This window comes from Pinus tabuliformis, chromosome 5_1 (assembly GCF_031772625.1).
Source record: "Pinus tabuliformis cultivar Carrire ecotype Pingquan chromosome 5_1, CPIR1, whole genome shotgun sequence".
In the NCBI taxonomy this organism is placed as follows: domain Eukaryota; kingdom Viridiplantae; phylum Streptophyta; class Pinopsida; order Pinales; family Pinaceae; genus Pinus; species Pinus tabuliformis.
In genome coordinates this window covers 210,315,274-210,333,869 of record NC_142305.1, presented here as the reverse complement: position 1 = coordinate 210,333,869, position 18,596 = coordinate 210,315,274, and the positions used below count along the sequence as shown (strand labels likewise).

General features: G+C 35.4%; 1 pseudogene; it reads right to left on the bottom strand.

Moving 5' to 3' along the window:
• Positions 1–4,963: 4,963 nt before the first annotated feature.
• On the bottom strand, positions 4,964–6,388 carry LOC149164144 (putative eukaryotic translation initiation factor 5-2 pseudogene; annotated as a pseudogene).
• Positions 6,389–18,596: the final 12,208 nt, after the last annotated feature.

Genomic DNA, 18,596 nt, shown 5'->3' with positions numbered 1-18,596 from the left:
AACAAAAGTTATGATTATCAAATCCAAGAAGGACACTTACGCTAATTTTATGTATGACAATAATAACTTGGAGGAAGTGTATTCTTACAAGTACATAGGAATTGATATTCATCACAAGCTCAACTGGAACCATAGCATTGAGAAAAGGATTAATGGGGGGTGGAAAACTTATTTTGGTCTTGAAAATAATTGTAAAACAACAAACCTTGTAATGTGGGATAAAAAGAAGTTCCTCTTTGAAACTTTAGTCACTCCTGTTATCTTATATGGCTGTGAGGTTTGGGGTTGCAACATCTCCAGAGAATCATGGAGAAAGATTGAACAATTCCAGAAGCGTTTTATAACTTACAACCTGAAAATTAAAAGTAATACACCCTATCCTATTCTCCTTATAGAAGCAGCTATTTCCCCTATTAAGAGCCTAACTATGATTAGGTTTCTGCTGTACAAGCACAAACTCAATAACATAGACGATAATAGACTTCCTAAGCTAGCTTTAAATTCCATCCAAAACCACGTAAGGCTCAATCGGGGGTGGCATAAAGACACAAGGGCCTGGTTAAACTATTGGGAGATCAACGAGAATGATGCATTGCAAAACATAAATAACATTAAAGATATTATTACTTCTAAGTTCAAAGAAAAAATGTGGTGTGAGAAAGATTTGGCGGCTAAAAGAAAATTAAGTTATTATAAGAAGGTCATCAACCCCACCCTAGAAGATCAAAAGTATCTCTCTATTTTAACTAGCTCAAAGAAGAAAATTAATATAGCAAAGATTAGAACGAATTCTCATGAGCTCCATAGTGAAACAGGTCATTGGGCAGTTCCTAAAACGCCATGGATGAAAATGATCTACCATATATGTGAGAATAGGAACATCGAGGACGAAAACCACTTCCTCTTAGAGTGCCCCGCGTACAACCACATTAGATCTCAGTTTCACAATCTTTGTTACAACACTGACCTTCCTAGCCTTTTACAATGTCAAAATTATAATGAGCTCGGGAAGCTTCTCTCCAAGCTTTTTGAGCATAGGAATAAAATCTTAAATCAAAATAAATAATTTGTTTCTTTAGGTTTAATAGACCAATGTTTGGTCTCAGTGGACATTAACCACTATCATCATAATAATAAAGTAAATTTTATATATTATTAATATATATAAAATATAATTGGAATAATAATTTAGTTGTATAATTTTTTTTAAATTACGTTAAAAGATAAACTATCTCAACCAGAAATTTAAATTTATCAATATGTATAAAACACAATTACATAATAGTTTTAGTTGTATACTTTTTTAAAATTATATTAAAAGATAAAATAAACTATTTCAACCAGAAATTTAAGTTTATATTTAATTTACGAATATAAAATATAATTGTATGTAAATTTCAATAATAAAATTTATATAAAAATTAATTAATTAATATATTTTATAAAAAATAGTTACATGATATTAAATTGAGTGACCAATAAAATAAACATGAATATCAATTTAATTTTTAATGAGATACAAAGTTCGAATCCCAGCCCCATCCAAGAAGCACTCATCTTTTTCGAGGCTGCTTTTCACTATGCCCAATGCTCTCGTCAGCACCTGCTTTTACGCTGATATCATAACGGACAAATCATTGAGACCGTTGGATTACACATGGCCGCGGAATCGTGTAACGATCATGATTGAGTCGTTGATGGATGGCCATGGTTACAATGCCACCTCATTAAAGCTCCTTTGCTTTTGAATTGCTCTCCTGCCATCCACTCACTTCAATGGATCAATGTTGTTATAATGGTCAGTAAGTTTTATTTTCGTAGTTGTTTTTCTTTTTATAAATTTTTATAATTGGTTTTTTTAATATTAATTTTTTTAAATATTTTTATTAATCTTGAATGTTAAAGTTGTTTATTTTTTAATAATTTTATTAGTCTTAAAGCTTAACCTAATTTATTTATTTTTAATATTTTTATTAATCTATTTATAATTGGTTTTTTAAATATTATTTTTTTAAATTTTTAAAATATTTTTAGTAATCTTGAATCTTAAAGTTGTTTACTTTTTTATATTTTTATTAGTCTTACAGCTTAAGATAGTTTATTTATCTTTAATATTTTTATTAATCTATTTTTAAAATTGTAGTTTATTTATTTTTAATATTTTTATTATTCTTAAATTTTGAAGTTTTTTAAGTTGTAGTTTGTTTTTTATAAATTTGGGAGTTTTTATGTATATAATTTTTTAGTTGGGAATTTGTTTAGAATTTAGTAGAAATTTGTTAGAATCACAAGTTTGAATTGTAAATTTTCCACAATTTAAATGTTTTAAAATTTTTGAAGGTACTAAATCTATCTATACAATCAAAACCATATTTTAAATAACAAAAACTCACAATTTAACCAAAAATAATTTCAACTAATTCCGACCAAAAACTCAAAAACCTATAATAATTTAACAATATAATTTTAAAATTATTTATTAACTTAAATTTTAAACCAAAAACATTCCACAACAAAAATAAACTTAAACCCAAAAATTCTTTATTAATATTCATAATTCATTTACCAACATTTAAATTTAAACTTTAAATACCTAAAAAAAAATAAACAAACCTAATTCCATCTTATAAAATTTTGCAAACACATTTTAAACCAAAAACATCCCACAATAAAAAATAAACTTAAACCCAAAAATTATTTATTAATACTCATAATCAATTTACCAACATTTAAACTTAGCCTTTAGATGCTCAAAGGAGCACACAAACCTAATTCCATCCTGTGACATTGTGTAAACACATTTTTATGTGGTTGAGAAATGTTTCGGTTTTGAATCTGCGAGTTTAAGTGTTACAATCAAGTAAAGTAGACCATCTCTTCAAAACTAAACCCATGTTAAATTTATCTATAGGAAATATAATTATATATTCTGAAATATAAAAGTTTATAAAGTAAATGAGTACGGCTTAATAGATATAATAATTAAAATTACATAGTAAACTAAATAAGTTTTATATAATATTAATTTATTAATGACATAATTAGATAATAACGGTAGTTGAAAATTAATTTTTAATAGATAAAATGAATCATCTTAATAATAAATTTAAGTTTATATTTAATTTATTATATATTGCATTATATGTTGCAAAGGAAATGTCATAAGATAGTAGCATAGGAAAGAGTAGTATAGAAGGAAGAAGATATTACATAGAAGGAGCTATTTTGAAAGAATGAGAGACATAATTTTCTTCTATGGAACCAGGTTGCGGAGGTTTCAAAGATATTGATGATAAGAGTGATCAGCAGGTAGACACTCCATAAATGTTGGAAAGATGCACAAAAGAGGCAGTTCCAAGGCATGATTGTCGAAGAAATACTAGCAGTTGTGACATTGAACAACTAGAGGCCTCAAATGTGACTAAAAATACCTAAATGTAGGAGGCTTTGTTCGCAATTGAAAATGCCCAACTGCATGAGATCTTAGATGTTACTAATAGCACTCAACTAAAACAGACAGAAGAAGAATGCCCAATGGGTTTTCAGAATCAACTTAAGGATAACTTGAGTCCAGTAAAAAAAGGTACACAAGGGAGAATGCCAACAATTTTAAGGCCAAGAGTGGGGATACCATGCCAATAGATACAACCTTGGTTAGCAACACAGCGTCTACACCTCAGGAGATGGGAGCACCCACCTTTTCCAGTAAGGTTGATTTACATGCTAACAATTTGGAGCCAATACAAATATAACAATATTTCAATCAATATGACTCTGAAGCCTCCTATATCACCAAACTGACATTAATACACATATATATGTAACCCAACCTAATCTGTTCACATTAAAAAAAAAAAAAAAATGTTACAGGGCTCTAGTTAGCCACATAATTGTAAAACTAAAAAAGGAAGGCATACATGTATTGACCATGGAGAGTTTTATTTCCATCATTCTTGGGAAAATGGTATTCTTTCCCATATAATGTAAATTGTGCATTCTTGATTATATTGGATACACGACCCAAGATGGCACCAAGGTAAGGCCTAGTGGAGTTCACATTCTGCATTAATAATCGATCTCATATCAACACAAAGATAGTCTACCATACCCCACATTAGAGTGTATATCCAACAAACTCTATATAAAACCAAATATCTATGTCCATGTCATAGGCATAACTATGGAATCTACTAGAAAAATTCCTACTATGAGATAGACGTAACAAATAGAGATACTTGATTTCATTCAATAAACCCTCTAAATTTCAAACATTGACACAGTTTTATGAATCATCTTCCCCACTCGGTAGCTTAATTTTTAGTGTTATATGTTTGCAAAGTTTAGAAACAAGTCAATTTTTTTTATATGAGGCAAAATGGAAAAGCTTGAGGAGAGTAAATTGGAGATTCTAACATAATTTTATACAAGATATGAGAATTAGGATAGTTACAATAAAATCATGTCGATATTCTAAAGCTGAGTCACAACTAGCTTCACGTTTCTCATTTAAGCTGTGAGACCTGAACTTAAAGCTAAATCACATCTAAATTCACCTTGTTTCCCATCGAAGCTATGGTAAGTGAACTTAATAGATGGCTTCCTTCCTCCTCTATACTCTTTCACTTTCCATAGCACATTGTTAAAGCCTCTCAACCCTCATGTATCATTAAACTATCATCAATACACATGTATATGTAACCCAACATAATCCTTTCACATATATAAAAAAAAAAATTGTTACAGATATTGAATCAGCCAATTGGGGGTGAAAATATGTTGGTGATTGATATTAGATGGAAAATCCTAGTGGAAATCAATTGTTCACAAAAAATACCTCCATTCAACTTGGTTGCACAGTCTAGACAAGCAACTTCAAGATATAAAAGCATCGACAATTTGGAAACACTACACTGATATCTTTGGTAACACCACCTAAAATGGTCAAAGATATTTAGTTCGCTAACTAATCCTCTTTGGATTAAAACTTGGCACTTCTGATCCACTCAAAAAATGGCTTAACTTTTTTCCACATTGAAGAGTTATTGCCTTGGGCACCCAGAGTACGATTATCATACCACTGGAAAATAACATCTTCTTATAATATGTCATCATCATATAAAACTTTTAGAACCAAAGAAAGCTACTTGACTGTATCTGCACTGACATTCTTGCAAAAAACATCAATTGCATTCAACAACATCAACTGCTATTCTTCATTCTCAAGAGCTTTGGATAAGTAAACCTTTCTCTTTGCAATCTCCTTGGAAAATCCCTTGCCGGCACCCTTAAAAAGGGCCTTAAACAATGTAGTCATCATTTCCTAAGGACAACCACTAAGATATTGCATGTAATCCGCAAACAGATTAGGATACTTTCCTCTTTGAAGAAAATATTCAAAATCAACAAGAAGCTTAGCGTGAATGCTTAGCCCTTTAACTGTCTTTAAGTATTTCTCATTAACATCACTCTCTTCCTCTTTATCAACACTCTCTAGCATACGTTCTGTTGATTTCTTACCATTCTTAGTAGCATGCTTTCTATCAGGTTCAATCATTGTATTATTTGAAACAATCTTCCCTACAACCTTCATATCAGTATGTTACTTTGTACCTTCTTCACGTATAGTTAACATCACCATTTCATTGGTAGAAAGATTCAATTGCTTCACGATCCTCTTTTACATAGCCTCAACATAGGTGTTAATATTCCATTCCACTCCACCATCATCATCATCAACTTCCTCATCATGGTCATCCTGGATCCCTTGAGGAGATTGATCATCCTCATCAAAATATTTTTTCTTTAACATCTTTAAATTCACATTGTTGTTTTCCTTCTTTGAATCTTTATTACTTTTCGTTTGTTCTCCATCTAAATCTTCCCCCTATTTAATGCATTCCTTTTTAGCCCTCCTCAGTGACTTTTATATTTTCCTCCCTTCTTCAGTTCCCAAGGATTTTTCAAAATAAAAGTAGTCACCTTATCCTGTGTATCTACATCAGAAATGTACCCACATGCAACACATTGCAGGGATATCATGTGTGTCTTTGATATTAGAATTTGTCTCTGGATTTCCACATCCATAGCAATGGACATATATTTTAATAAAAACTTCCAGCAAAGCAACCATATTTACCTTGTCATGGGAGCCATTAATAGTATAAGTTCCAATCTTCTCGTCAAACTTTGACTGGGCACACAATCCACATCCAAAGAAATTTGTCATGTAAGAAGGTTTCCTTCCAAGAGTTTTTTCCACATCTACTATATCAACAATATTGGCCTTGATTTGATTGCCCCCTCTTTCTATTTTAGTAAGAAATTTCGACATCTTATATCTGTAGAAATCATCATCATGGTTGCTCACACCAATGTTTTGAAGAGACATTGTGCTTGCCATCATTCTTGGGCACATGGTATGTTTTCCCATATAATGTAAAATGTGCATTCTTGATTCTATTGGATACACGACCCAGGATGGCACCAAGGTAAGGCCTAGTGGAGCTCACATTCTGCATTAATAATCGATCTCATATCAACACAAATCCAGTATACCATACCCCACATTATAGTGTATATCCCACAAACAATATCTAAAACTAGAGATATATGCCCATGTCATAAGAAGATTTGTGAAACCTATTGAATAATTCCCTACTATCAAATATAAGTAAGAAATATAAATTCAAATACATAGAGATACTTGATTTCATACCATGTATGAAGCTAGAGAGTCATATCCAAGAGAAACATCTGCTATATCACATGTAGGTGCATGTTAATGCAAGAAGATCATCATGTGAAAATATAGAAAAAGGAGATGAAGGACATATTAGGGTTTAAAGGTAATATTACCTTTAGCATCAGGAAGAGTGAGGGAAATTAAGGTAGCTCCCCCGTTGGTGGCATTTATGTGCTGAGATGTAAATGAAAATCTTATTGGAACAAATTGTATTTGCAATGATAATTTCAATGGCTAGAAGAAATTGTATTTGCAAAGATATATTTCAATTTATGTCATGTCAATTACAAATTACTGCAGACTGAATACCATCCTCATGTGATTTGAAAATGTGTGCTTCCAGTTGAACCAAATCAATGCAAATTCCAAAAAGGGATCTAGATTTCTGAGCCTAGAAACAATATGTGGTTGTCTTCTATGGATTGTCTTTTTTACATGAGATGAGAATTAGGCTAGTTACAGTAAACTCTTGCCCATATCTAAAGCTAAGTCACATCTAGCTTCACCTTGCTCATCTAAGCAGTGAGAACTGAACTTAAAGCTAAATCACACCTAGATTCAGCTTTCTCCCCATCGAAGTTGTTGTAAGTGAACTTAATAGATGGCTTCCTTCCTCATCTATGGTCTTTCACTTTCTATAGCACATTGTCAAAGCCTCTCAACCCTTGTGTATCACTAAACTGTCATCAATGCATCTCTCTCTCTCTCTCTCTCTCTCTCTATATATATATATATATATATATATATATACATAAATGAAAATTTTGTTACAAGGCTTTGGTTAGCCATATAAATGTAAAACTAAAAAAGGAAGGCAGACATGTATTGACCATGGAGAGTGTTATTGCCATCATTCTTGGGCAAATGGTATGTTTTCCCATGTAATGAAAAATGTGCATTCTTGATTCTATTGAATACACGACCCATGATGGCACCAAGGTAAGGCATAGTGGAGCTCACATTCTACATTAATAATTGATCTCATATCAACACAAAGATAATCTACCATACCCCACATTATAGTCTATATCCAACAAATCTAATCTAAAACCATATATTTATGCCCATGTCATAGGCATAACTATGAAATCTATTAAAAAATCCCTACTGTCAGATAGAAGTAACAAATAGAGATATTTGATTTCATTCAATACATTCCCTAAATTTTAGACATTGACACAATTTTATCAATCATCTCCCCCACTTAGTAGATTAATTCCCAGGGTTATATGTCTAATGAGTTTAGAAACAAGTCAATTTTTTTTATATGAGGAAAAATGGAAAATCTTAAAGCAACTTCGGGATATAAAAGCATCAACAATTTGGAAACACTACATTAATCAATTTAGTGACACCACTTAAATTGGTCAAATATATTTAGTTTGCTAAATAATCCTCCTCAGATTTAGACTCGACACTTCTGAGCCACTCAACAAATGGCTTAACATTTCTCCACATTGAAGAGTTATTTCCTTGGGAACCCAAAGTATGATTATCATACCACTGGAAAATAACATCTTCTTCTAATATGTCATCATCATATAAAACTTTCAGAACCAAAGTAACGTCATTGACTGCATCTGCACTAGCATGCTTGTAAAAAGCATCAATCGCATTTAGCAGTAGCAACTGGGAATCTTCATTCTAAAGAGCTTTGGATAATTAAATATTTCTCTTTGTAACCTCCTTGGAAAATCCCTTTCCAACAACCTTAAAAAGGGCCTCAAACAATGCAGTCATCACTTCCTAAGGAGCACCACTGAGAGATTGCATGTACTCTCTGAACTTATTAGAAGGACGAAAATTGCAATGGCACTGATTTCCTGCACGGGAGTCTAAATTCCCATGTCTACACTATCAATGAACCCATTTTATCCCAATGGAAACCCTCTTAACATATTATCCATCTTCAAAATAAGGAGGCACGCTTTGTTAGGGTCCAACCCTAACCCCCTTATTTATGTAATAGGATCGAGTCATAGTTATAGTTAAGTAAAGAGTCAATAAAGCCCATATTAATAATTGTAAATGGTTGACCCACATTTAATGAAAGGACCACAGTTAGTTGCAAATGAGCCATGGTATTAGATAGATGGTATTAATAAGAACAATGGTATTGCCCCATGGTATTGCATGTATGAATCCTATATAAAGGATAGAGACTCCCCTCGAGGAGCATCATGTCTTATTTTGTAATTGAGCTCAGCTCTATTGGAGGTTGCCCCCTCGAAGAGGCAAGTGAACATTGCTTTCTCAATAATTAAATACTTGCTGTTATTTCTCATTGGTTTATGTTCTGGGTATATTTCTTCGCATATTTGGTATTCTGGTATCGTTTTGTAGGTTAAGAGCATAACAAGTGGTATTAGAGTGCTTTCCAGGGCCGATGGGATCTCCAATTTTTAGCAAATTTTTTTTTGGCTAGAGACGTGTTCCGATGTCTTTAAACCACGGGATCTGTCGTTGAGTGCATAAACCTGTAGATTTGGGGAGGAATGCACGTAGGAAATACAAGAGGTGGTTACGCTTGTTGGACTCCCTTGTAACCCCTGTGGGTACGCCTTCGAGTAGTAGCGCATTAGACAGAACCGCGCACGGACTGTCTTCCAACTACCCTCTGGGTATATCGGAAGCCCCCTAGGCTCCCTTGAAACCTCACTATAGATAAATTGTCGACCGTCTTGCTGCTACAATACACTAAGAATAGCACTTGGGGAGATTACTCATGCGTACGATAGGGTAGTTGGGTTGTACGGTTAAGGGTACGATTGATCCTTCTTGGTTAGTGTCCTAAAATATTGGGTCGAGTACTACTGTCAGACCCTTATGTATATTGCGATCTGTAGCACCTGACACTCTTGGAGACCATCGTTCCCTTCTATATCTCTGGATCACGCATCATCTTTTCCAGATCAGATCTCGCAGGTGGGGTTCTGTCGCAGTAGCAGCAATCAGTTCAGCCATTCAATCTATCAGATCCATCAGATCCACCATCCAGAACTAGTAGTTTGGGCTCTATATCCATCGCAACAATCAGATCCACCATTAGATCTGACTAATTGTGTGGGCTCCTATACCTAGGCATGATTTTCACAGGACTTTGGGCAGCATTGATTTTTCTGGGATTCGGCTACTACAATATTCCTAAGCAAGGAGTAAAACTCCGTTCGGAGTAAAAATAATAATAATAATAAATAAATAAATATGAGACCCCCCGGGACGCTTATTGGAGACTTAGCCCATAAGCATCAGGTCGACAAGCTGAGCAAGGTGGTACCATTCAATTGTTAGTGCCAAAAAATTCGGGCAGTCCCAAATTTGAAGTGCATCGGATCGGCGCATGGTACAAACTAGAGCTCAAGCTATGGCCAATGAGAGGATCGACACCCTTGAATCAACATTGAACGAAGTACTGCAGTCGCTGAAGAACTTAGATGAAACATTCTCAAAGGGAAAAGGGGAGGAACATGTGGAGGCATATATTGGCAATGAAAAGATTGAGGGCAAGTCTAGCCAGTGTCTTCACCTCTTGGCGCCCACCAACAATCCCAGATGCGACCACCCAAGCTGGACATGTATAAATTTGATGGCTCTCACTCGGCCACATGGATAGCACAAATGGAGCAATATTTCACACTGAATCACATCATGGATGATGCGACTCAACTTAGTGTGGGTAGCATGTATTTGGACAATGAAAGATGGCAATGGTGGCAGTGGCATCAACGTTGCTATGGAAGGCCCTTGACTTGGCAGACATTCAAAAAAGCTCTTACAGATCGCTTTGACCATGGATCTAACTTTTTGGGTCGTCTCACTAAGCTCCGACAAACAGGAACAATGAACGAATATATTACAGTCTTTGAAGCCTTAGCTTTCCGCACAAGAGGTCTACATGATGAGTTCTACTTGGAATGTTTTGTCAGTGGTCTCAAAGAAGCCATACAAGCCTACGTCCGACTGCAACACCCTATGTCATGGTTGCATGCTTGCAGGATAGCTCGTGAAGTAGAACATGCGTTAGCAGTCTAGTCCAATCGCCCAAATTTCATAACCAAGGGTCACCCCACCAAGACTCAAAGCACTATCCAAATACTCAAGGTTAAAAAGGTGTCACCAGCAGAAATGGCGGAATAAGAAAGCAAGGATTGTGTTACTACTTTGATGAGAAATACTCCCCCGGGCATAAATGCAAGGAGCCCAAATTCTTTCAAATTGATGCTACTAACCACAATTCATCGAAGGAAGCCCCACCACTTGAGGAACCAGAGGAGGAAGAAGAGGACAACCAACAGGACAATGTACCTGAAGAACCAGTTATCTCGCTGCATGCTTTGGCAAGGATTTCTTCTCCCCAAACTCTCAAAATCAGAGGTTTTATTAAGCATCACCCGATAGTCATCTTGATTGATAGTGGCAGTACACATAACTTTATCCATCAAAGAGTCGCAAAAGCAGTGCATTGTTTTGTCCGAGCAGTTTCTAACTTCTAGTTCCAAATTATTGATGGGGGGACAATGAAATGTGAAGGCCGTTGTGGAAATTTCAAACTGCAAATGGGGGATTATCAGTTAAAGACCCACATGTTTGCCATACACATGGGAGGGTGTGACATTGTCCTAGGTGTTGAATGGCTTCGCACACTTGGCCCAATCACAATGGATTTCCAGGAGTTATATATGAGCTTTAAGCAGAACAACCACACACATATCCTCCACGGACTCCAGGCGGGAGATCCCTTTATCATCAACTCACATAGGATGGAAATTTTTTTAAAAAAGGGCCACCATGGAGTTATAGCCCAATTTAATTCCATCCAGGCCTTCGAACCCAATTCTCTTCATATTCATCCTAAGATGTAACAGATCTTCAACAATCATCTGCCAGTCTTTGACAAGCCTCATGAGTTTCCACCCTCGAGAGGGGAACATGATCATAGCATTACTTTGGTCCCAAGGGCCCAACCACCAAATGTGCACTCATATAGATATCCGCTCACCCAAAAGAATGAAATTGAAAATTCATCAAGGAACTCTTGGAAGCAGATGTCATTCGTCCCAGCATTAGTCCTTATTCATTGCCGATGGTCATGGTGCTCAAGAAATATGGGGAATGGCGTATGTGTCTAGACTTCAGGGCCCTCAATAAGTTGACAGTCAAAGATAAATTTCCCATCCCAGTTGTCGATGATTGGGGTTCAATTCTTTACTAATCTCGACCTTCACTCGGGCTATCACCAAATTCGCATGAAAGAAGTAGACATTCCAAAGACTGCTTTCCGAACTCATGAAGGCCATTATGAGTTCTTGGTCATGCCATTTGGTCTTTGTAATGCCCCATCCACTTTTCAGAGCCTTATGAACCACCTGCTCAAACCATATCTCAGAAAATTTGTCCTTGTTTTCTTTGATGACATCCTCATCTACAGTTGCACCTGGGCCACACATCTTTAGCATGTAGATCTGCTCTTGCAACTACTCCGCAAACATAAATTATTTGTCAAGATGTCCAAGTGCTCTTTTGGCATGGAAGAAGTTGAGTATTTGGGCCACATTGTGGGGCGTGAAGGTGTCAGGGTGGACCCCAAAAAGATCCAGGCAATGTAGGATTGGCCTCAACCAAAGACATTGAAGAGCTTGAGAGGATTTTTGGGTCTCACATGCTACTATCACAAATTTGTCCACAATTATGGTCGCATTGCTAGGCCCCTCACTCAACTCCTCAAGAAAAATTCTTCCTCTGGAATGATGAAGCACAACAGGCCTTTATAGCTCTCAATCATGCCATGTGTTCCACTCCAGTATTAGCACTACCCAACTTCACCAAATCTTTTGTGATTGAATGTGATGCTTCTGGTAAGGGTATTGGGGCGGTCTTAATGCAGGAAGGTCAACCCTTGGCCTTCATGAGCCAACAACTAAGTGGGAAGAATCTGGGACAATCTACCTATGAGAAGAAGATGATGGTCATCTTACATGCAGTAGATACCTGGCGACCATACTTATTGGGGCGATATTTCCAAATCCGCACAAACCATCAAAGCCTTAAATATTTTTTGGAGCAATGCTTATCCTCGCCACAACAAAATAAATGGCTCGCCAAAATGCTAGGATATGATTATGAGATAATTTACAAGAAAGGGCGCGAAAATATTGTAACAGATGCGTTAGCACACCAATTTGAGGAGGAAAGTACCCTGCTCGCAATTTCCCTTCCCATTCCAGAATAGATTGAAGAGGCTCGCAAGGATGGTTTTCACATCCCTGGCTCTCCCAACTCATTAATAAATTACAGGCGGATCCAAAATCCATAGCAAGCTACTCGTGGCAGGATGAGATTCTTCGCTACAAGGACAGAATATCACCAACATCCACCCTCAAAAGCCGCATTTTGGCGGAGTTGCACTCATCTCCCACTGTAGGACATTCAGGCTTTCAGAAGAAGTATGCTCGCACTCGAAGATCATTTTTTTGGACATGCATGAAAAAGAACATTCTTACTTTTGTAGCTGAATGCGACATCTGTCAGTGCCACAAAGGAGAAACAGTCAAATCCCTAGGCACATTACAGCCATTGCCCATCCCAACCTCAATCTGGACAAAGGTTTCTATGGATTTCATTACGGGTCTTCCAAAGTCAGGAAACAAGTCAGTCATCATAGTGGTTGTGGACAGACTTTCTAAGTATGCTCATTTTTGCGCCCTACCCCACCCTTCTACACTCACTTTGGTCACTCAATCTTTCATGGATCAGATCTTCAAATTGCATGGCATGCCCACTTCCATTGTGTCTGATCGTGACCCAATCTTCACCAGTAACTTTTGGCAAGAACTTTTCCGACTACATGGTACCCAACTACAACTCAGTACTTCCTATCATCCACAAACTGATGGTCAAACTGAAGCAGTCAACAAATGTCTGGAGATCTGCCTTAGGTGTTTCACTTCAGAAAAGCAACATCTCTAGGTACAGTGGTTACCTCTAGCTGAATGGTGGTATAACACCAACTATCATGCCACCACCAACAAAATGACTCCATATGAAGCAGTTTATGGTCAACTCCCTCCTTCCCCTACTTCTTAAATCAAGGGATGCTCAAAGGTACAAGCAGTGGATCAACTCCTACAGAACCGCACAACCATGCTGGCCCACCTTAGAGAGAATCTTCATCAAGCCCAAAACTGCATGAAGAAACAAGCAGATCAATATCACTCAGAACGCCAATTTCAAGAAGGGGATCCGGTATTTTTGAGGCTGCAACCATATAAGCAAACATCACTCAAAGACAAGGGTTGTCAGAAATTATCTCCAAAATTATACGGCCCGTATCAAGTACTTCAGCGCATTGGAGAAGTCGCCTACAAGCTAGCTTTGCCACCCACTACAAAAAACCATCCAGTCTTCCATGTCTCCTGCCTCAAGAAAGTGATTGGGAACAATTTCCGAATTCAAACCAGTCTACCTGAAGTGGATGAAGAAGGATTAATCTGGCTCCAACCTGAATAGGTTCTTAACACACAAGAACGACACCTACGAGGCTGCATGATCAAGGAAGTCCTTGTCAAGTGGAAAGACACCTTTCCAGAAGATGCGACCTGGGAACCAACCACTATCTTCAGCAGTTTCCGTAGCTTCAACCTTGAGGACAAGGCTATTCTTATGGGGGAGGGCATGTTAGGGTCCAGCCCTAACCCCCTTATTTATGTAATAGGATCGAGTCATAGTTATAGTTAACTAAAGAGTCAATAAAGCCCATATTAATAATTGTAAGTGGTTGACCCGCATTTAATGAAGGGACCACAGTTAGTTGCAAATGGGCCATGGTATTAATAAGAACAATGGTATTGCCCCATGGCATTGCATGTATGAATCCTATATAAAGGATAGATACTCCCCTCGAGGAGCATCGTGTCTTATTTCGTAATTGAGCTCAGCTCTATTGGAGGTTGCCCCCTCGAAGAGGCAAGTGAACATTGCTTTATGAATAATAAAATACTTGTTGTTATTTCTCATTGTTCTATGTTCTGGGTATATTTCTTCGCATATTTGGTATTCTGGTATCGTCTTGCAGGTTAAGAGCATAACATGCTTAATATTAGTAACATCATTATTGCAGAGATTTAGAGAGGAACAACGTTACTAGGATTTGCATTGCTAATTGTATTATTCCAAAACATCCCCAACCTTAATATTTAATGCATTTCAATCAATTTTAGCCTAGTGCAAGTCCTGGGTTCAATTCCTAGCCTGCCCATTACCAACAAAATTTCGATGACAGTAGTTGCATTGTTCTCAGATTATTACTGTACCCCATTCCTGTCTTTTTCTTATCACTCTGCCTGAGATATTGCTTTTAGTAAATTCAAAATCTCTCATTTTTATCTCTCTTTAACCTCTCTCCTTTGTTTTAAACAAGAATGCTTTGGTGGCAGTGATATTTTACGATCAATATTTAATCTTCTATAAACTAGAAATGTAGTGAAGGTTTTCTTTAATGAATCATTTAGATATAGTTTTTTTTAAGAACATAGAGTTCAATTTTTTCAGGGTCATCACTAGGTTTCAAATTTTTGTAAGCACAAAAGTTGTAGATTTATTTTTTCTTGTAGTTTTACTACCTCAACCATAAAAACCATTCAAATAAATGAAGTGCATTTTTCTTTCACATGAAAAAAGACCCACGATAATTACACTGCCTTCGGACTACAAATACAAAGAGTGTGAACAATAAATTACATTCTTTCTTTGAAGTAGGAAGAAAAATCTAGAAAATTCGCAGCCCTGAGCTGAAATTCATGAACTTCGAATAAAAAATGTAAAGTCATTAATGATGAAGTCTCAATTCTAAAATCCCAAGTCATGCACTAGTAGTTATAAGTGTGTTTGCACCAAAAATTCAACCTAGATAAAAAGGAAGAGTGATAATTGGCATGTGCTTTTACATCCACCATTGCAAGTTAAAATTGCAGCACAACCCAATTTAGACATTATGCCATTACATCCCCATCGCTATGAATTTGATTCTATAACACCAATCACTCTCACATCCTTACCATGAGGAGGTATGCAATGCGATAGTAGAGATAATGTTGAGTCGCACACAATCTGAGCTAGCTTTGGAAATCTTGGCAAGTCGTCAGTCAATTCTGCTAATAAAGAGACAAAAATCCTATCTAAACTCAGGGGCCTGAAACCAAAAATATTAGGCAGTTATTTCAATTATTTCCATGACACAGGATCCCTCAATTCTTGGAAACCAATGATTGAACATAATTCACATTAGACAACATAAATAAAGTAATCATTGAGAATTGAAGAAGGAGCCGATGGTGAATCCAACGACTGAAAATTTTTCAATCGTTTAAGAATCAATTGAATGGTGCTGAAGCAGTGCTTTCAATTCTTTCCATGACACATGACCTCTCGATTAGTGGAAACCAACGGTTGAACATAATTCACATCAGACGACGTAAATCAAGTAATCATTGACAATTGAAGGAATCAATGGTGGATCCAACGACTCAAAATTTTTCAATCATCTAAGAATCAATTGAATGGTGCTGAAGAGTGCAAAGTGGCAGCTACAGAAGTTCTTAGCAAAGGAAAACTCTTTAAGGTGTGATTATATAAATTATGATAAATTTACGTAGTAAATTAATTTATTATTGCGTTGCTCTACAACAAAGTACATAACAGAGATGTTGTCATGTAACATTACATTATATATAGAGCAAAATGTTACCTTAAAAAATATTATTTTATGTCAGACTTTATGTAGTGAGATAAAGTAATTGAAAAAAATAAAAAAAATTACATTGTGGTATGAGGGATTCATTCAGTCAATATCTAGTGCCTATAGTATGCTAGAAATGAGTAACTTAAAATTAAAAAATAAAATAAAATAAAATAAAAACTCTATAAAAAATAAATAAAAATGACACATGGTATTGACCCATGGTTTTAAGAATCCATGGTATTGACCCATGGTATTCATGTGGAATATAACTTATTTTAGGGGGAATTAAACTAGTTTAGATCCATCTTAGTTTGATGCTATATTTAGATAAATAATTAGTTGTAAAAAATGATGGCGTTAAATCCATGCGAATTAAACTAGCCTAGATCCATTTTAGTTTGATGTTATATTTAGATACATAATTAGTTGTAGAAAATGATGACGTTTAATCCATCTAGCCTATAAAGGTAAGAAAAAAATCATTTATATGTTCGTCCATTTGTATATGTGAGGTGGGGGAAATATTGGTAAAAATGTAATTATTACATTTTATCTAATATTTTTTCCTACCTCCATCGGTTTTTTTAATAGGTTATATTGGGTAAAATATAATATTATAATATTACATTTTACCCAATATTTCTCATCAATTGGTCCACTTCTTATTGTAATTTTTCTTTATATTTGAAGTTTGAAAGTAAACAAACTCAACTATAAAATTAGCAGGGGTGAGGGGAAATATTGAGTAAAATGTAATATTTAGGCTAGGTATGACGAGAAATATTAGGTAAAATGTAATAATATTACATTTTAATTAATATTTCCCCGTGGCCACTTTTTATTGGGTGGGGGTGGTAATAAATATTGTAATATTATATTTTATCCAAGATTTCCCCTCACCCAATTCACTTTTTATTAAAAATTTTCTTTATATTTGAGGTTCATAAGTAAACTTAACTCCTATGTAAACATTTGATCCCAGTATGGTAGAGATGTTGTAATCTTTAACATTTTGACTTGGTAAAAATAAAATAAAAAACATAAAATTAATAAATATATTTGTATTCATAATTATATATAATTGTAATTAATAATTAAATCAGCTTAGATCCATCCTAACTGGATCTACCAAGGGCCGAGAGAGATCAAATTTAGAGTTAAGATGGATCTAGGTTGGTTATGTTTTATATAATGTTAATATTTAATTTTGTATATATATGAATCAAAGCACGAGAAACCTGTAAGTACTTTCCCACATTTAGTGGATGGTAAAGTGGGTATACCATCGGCCAATGGCCTCACCCTAAGAGAATCAAAGCCAAACCCGTGATTAACAAAAACTATGCAATATATATATATATATATATATAAAATCTATTATTATATTTTGTATGGTGTTAAACCATCTAAAAAAATTTCTATAATAATTGCAATGGTATAACAAGATACTCGTAAAGAGTACAATACCTCAACAAGGTCATGGATCCAATTCGTTCTTGAACAAGACAAACATTTTTTTTTAATTAGTGATAATTATTGGATGGTAAAGACTCTCATTGCTCGACCCCAAATGATATAGTTCACTTGGAAAAGCATGTTATGTAAAGTGATAGGTAAATATTATGAGGTCATTGGTTAGATCCCCTTATCAACCCATGTCCATGTCAAGGATGGCACGGTGCACCTAGTGGTTATAGTGGTAGTTTACATAATCAACTTAGTGGCAGCAAGTAAGAGATAGACTGTCTTTGGCATTTTTTTCTCAATCACCAAAGTCTCTAAAAGGAAGAAACTTAGGGGAAGGAAGGGGAGCCAACATGCACTCAACTCGACCCAATTACTTCTTGGAGAGGACCCAACTTTAGCAAGAGAAGGAAACCAAGAGTTCTAGAGAGCGATTGACCCAACAACATCCCTCACCTAAGTGTGTTTGATCCTTGGCCTAAGTATGGTCATTTCATCTGTTACATATTATTATGAACAATCATAGGCAGCTAGCTTAGGCATATTCTCTTTTTGATATATTGGTACATAGACAACCTACATTTATGAACATATTTATGGTTAATTCTAGCAAACTTTAGAATAGGTCAAAATTATTTATTATAATTTAAAAGT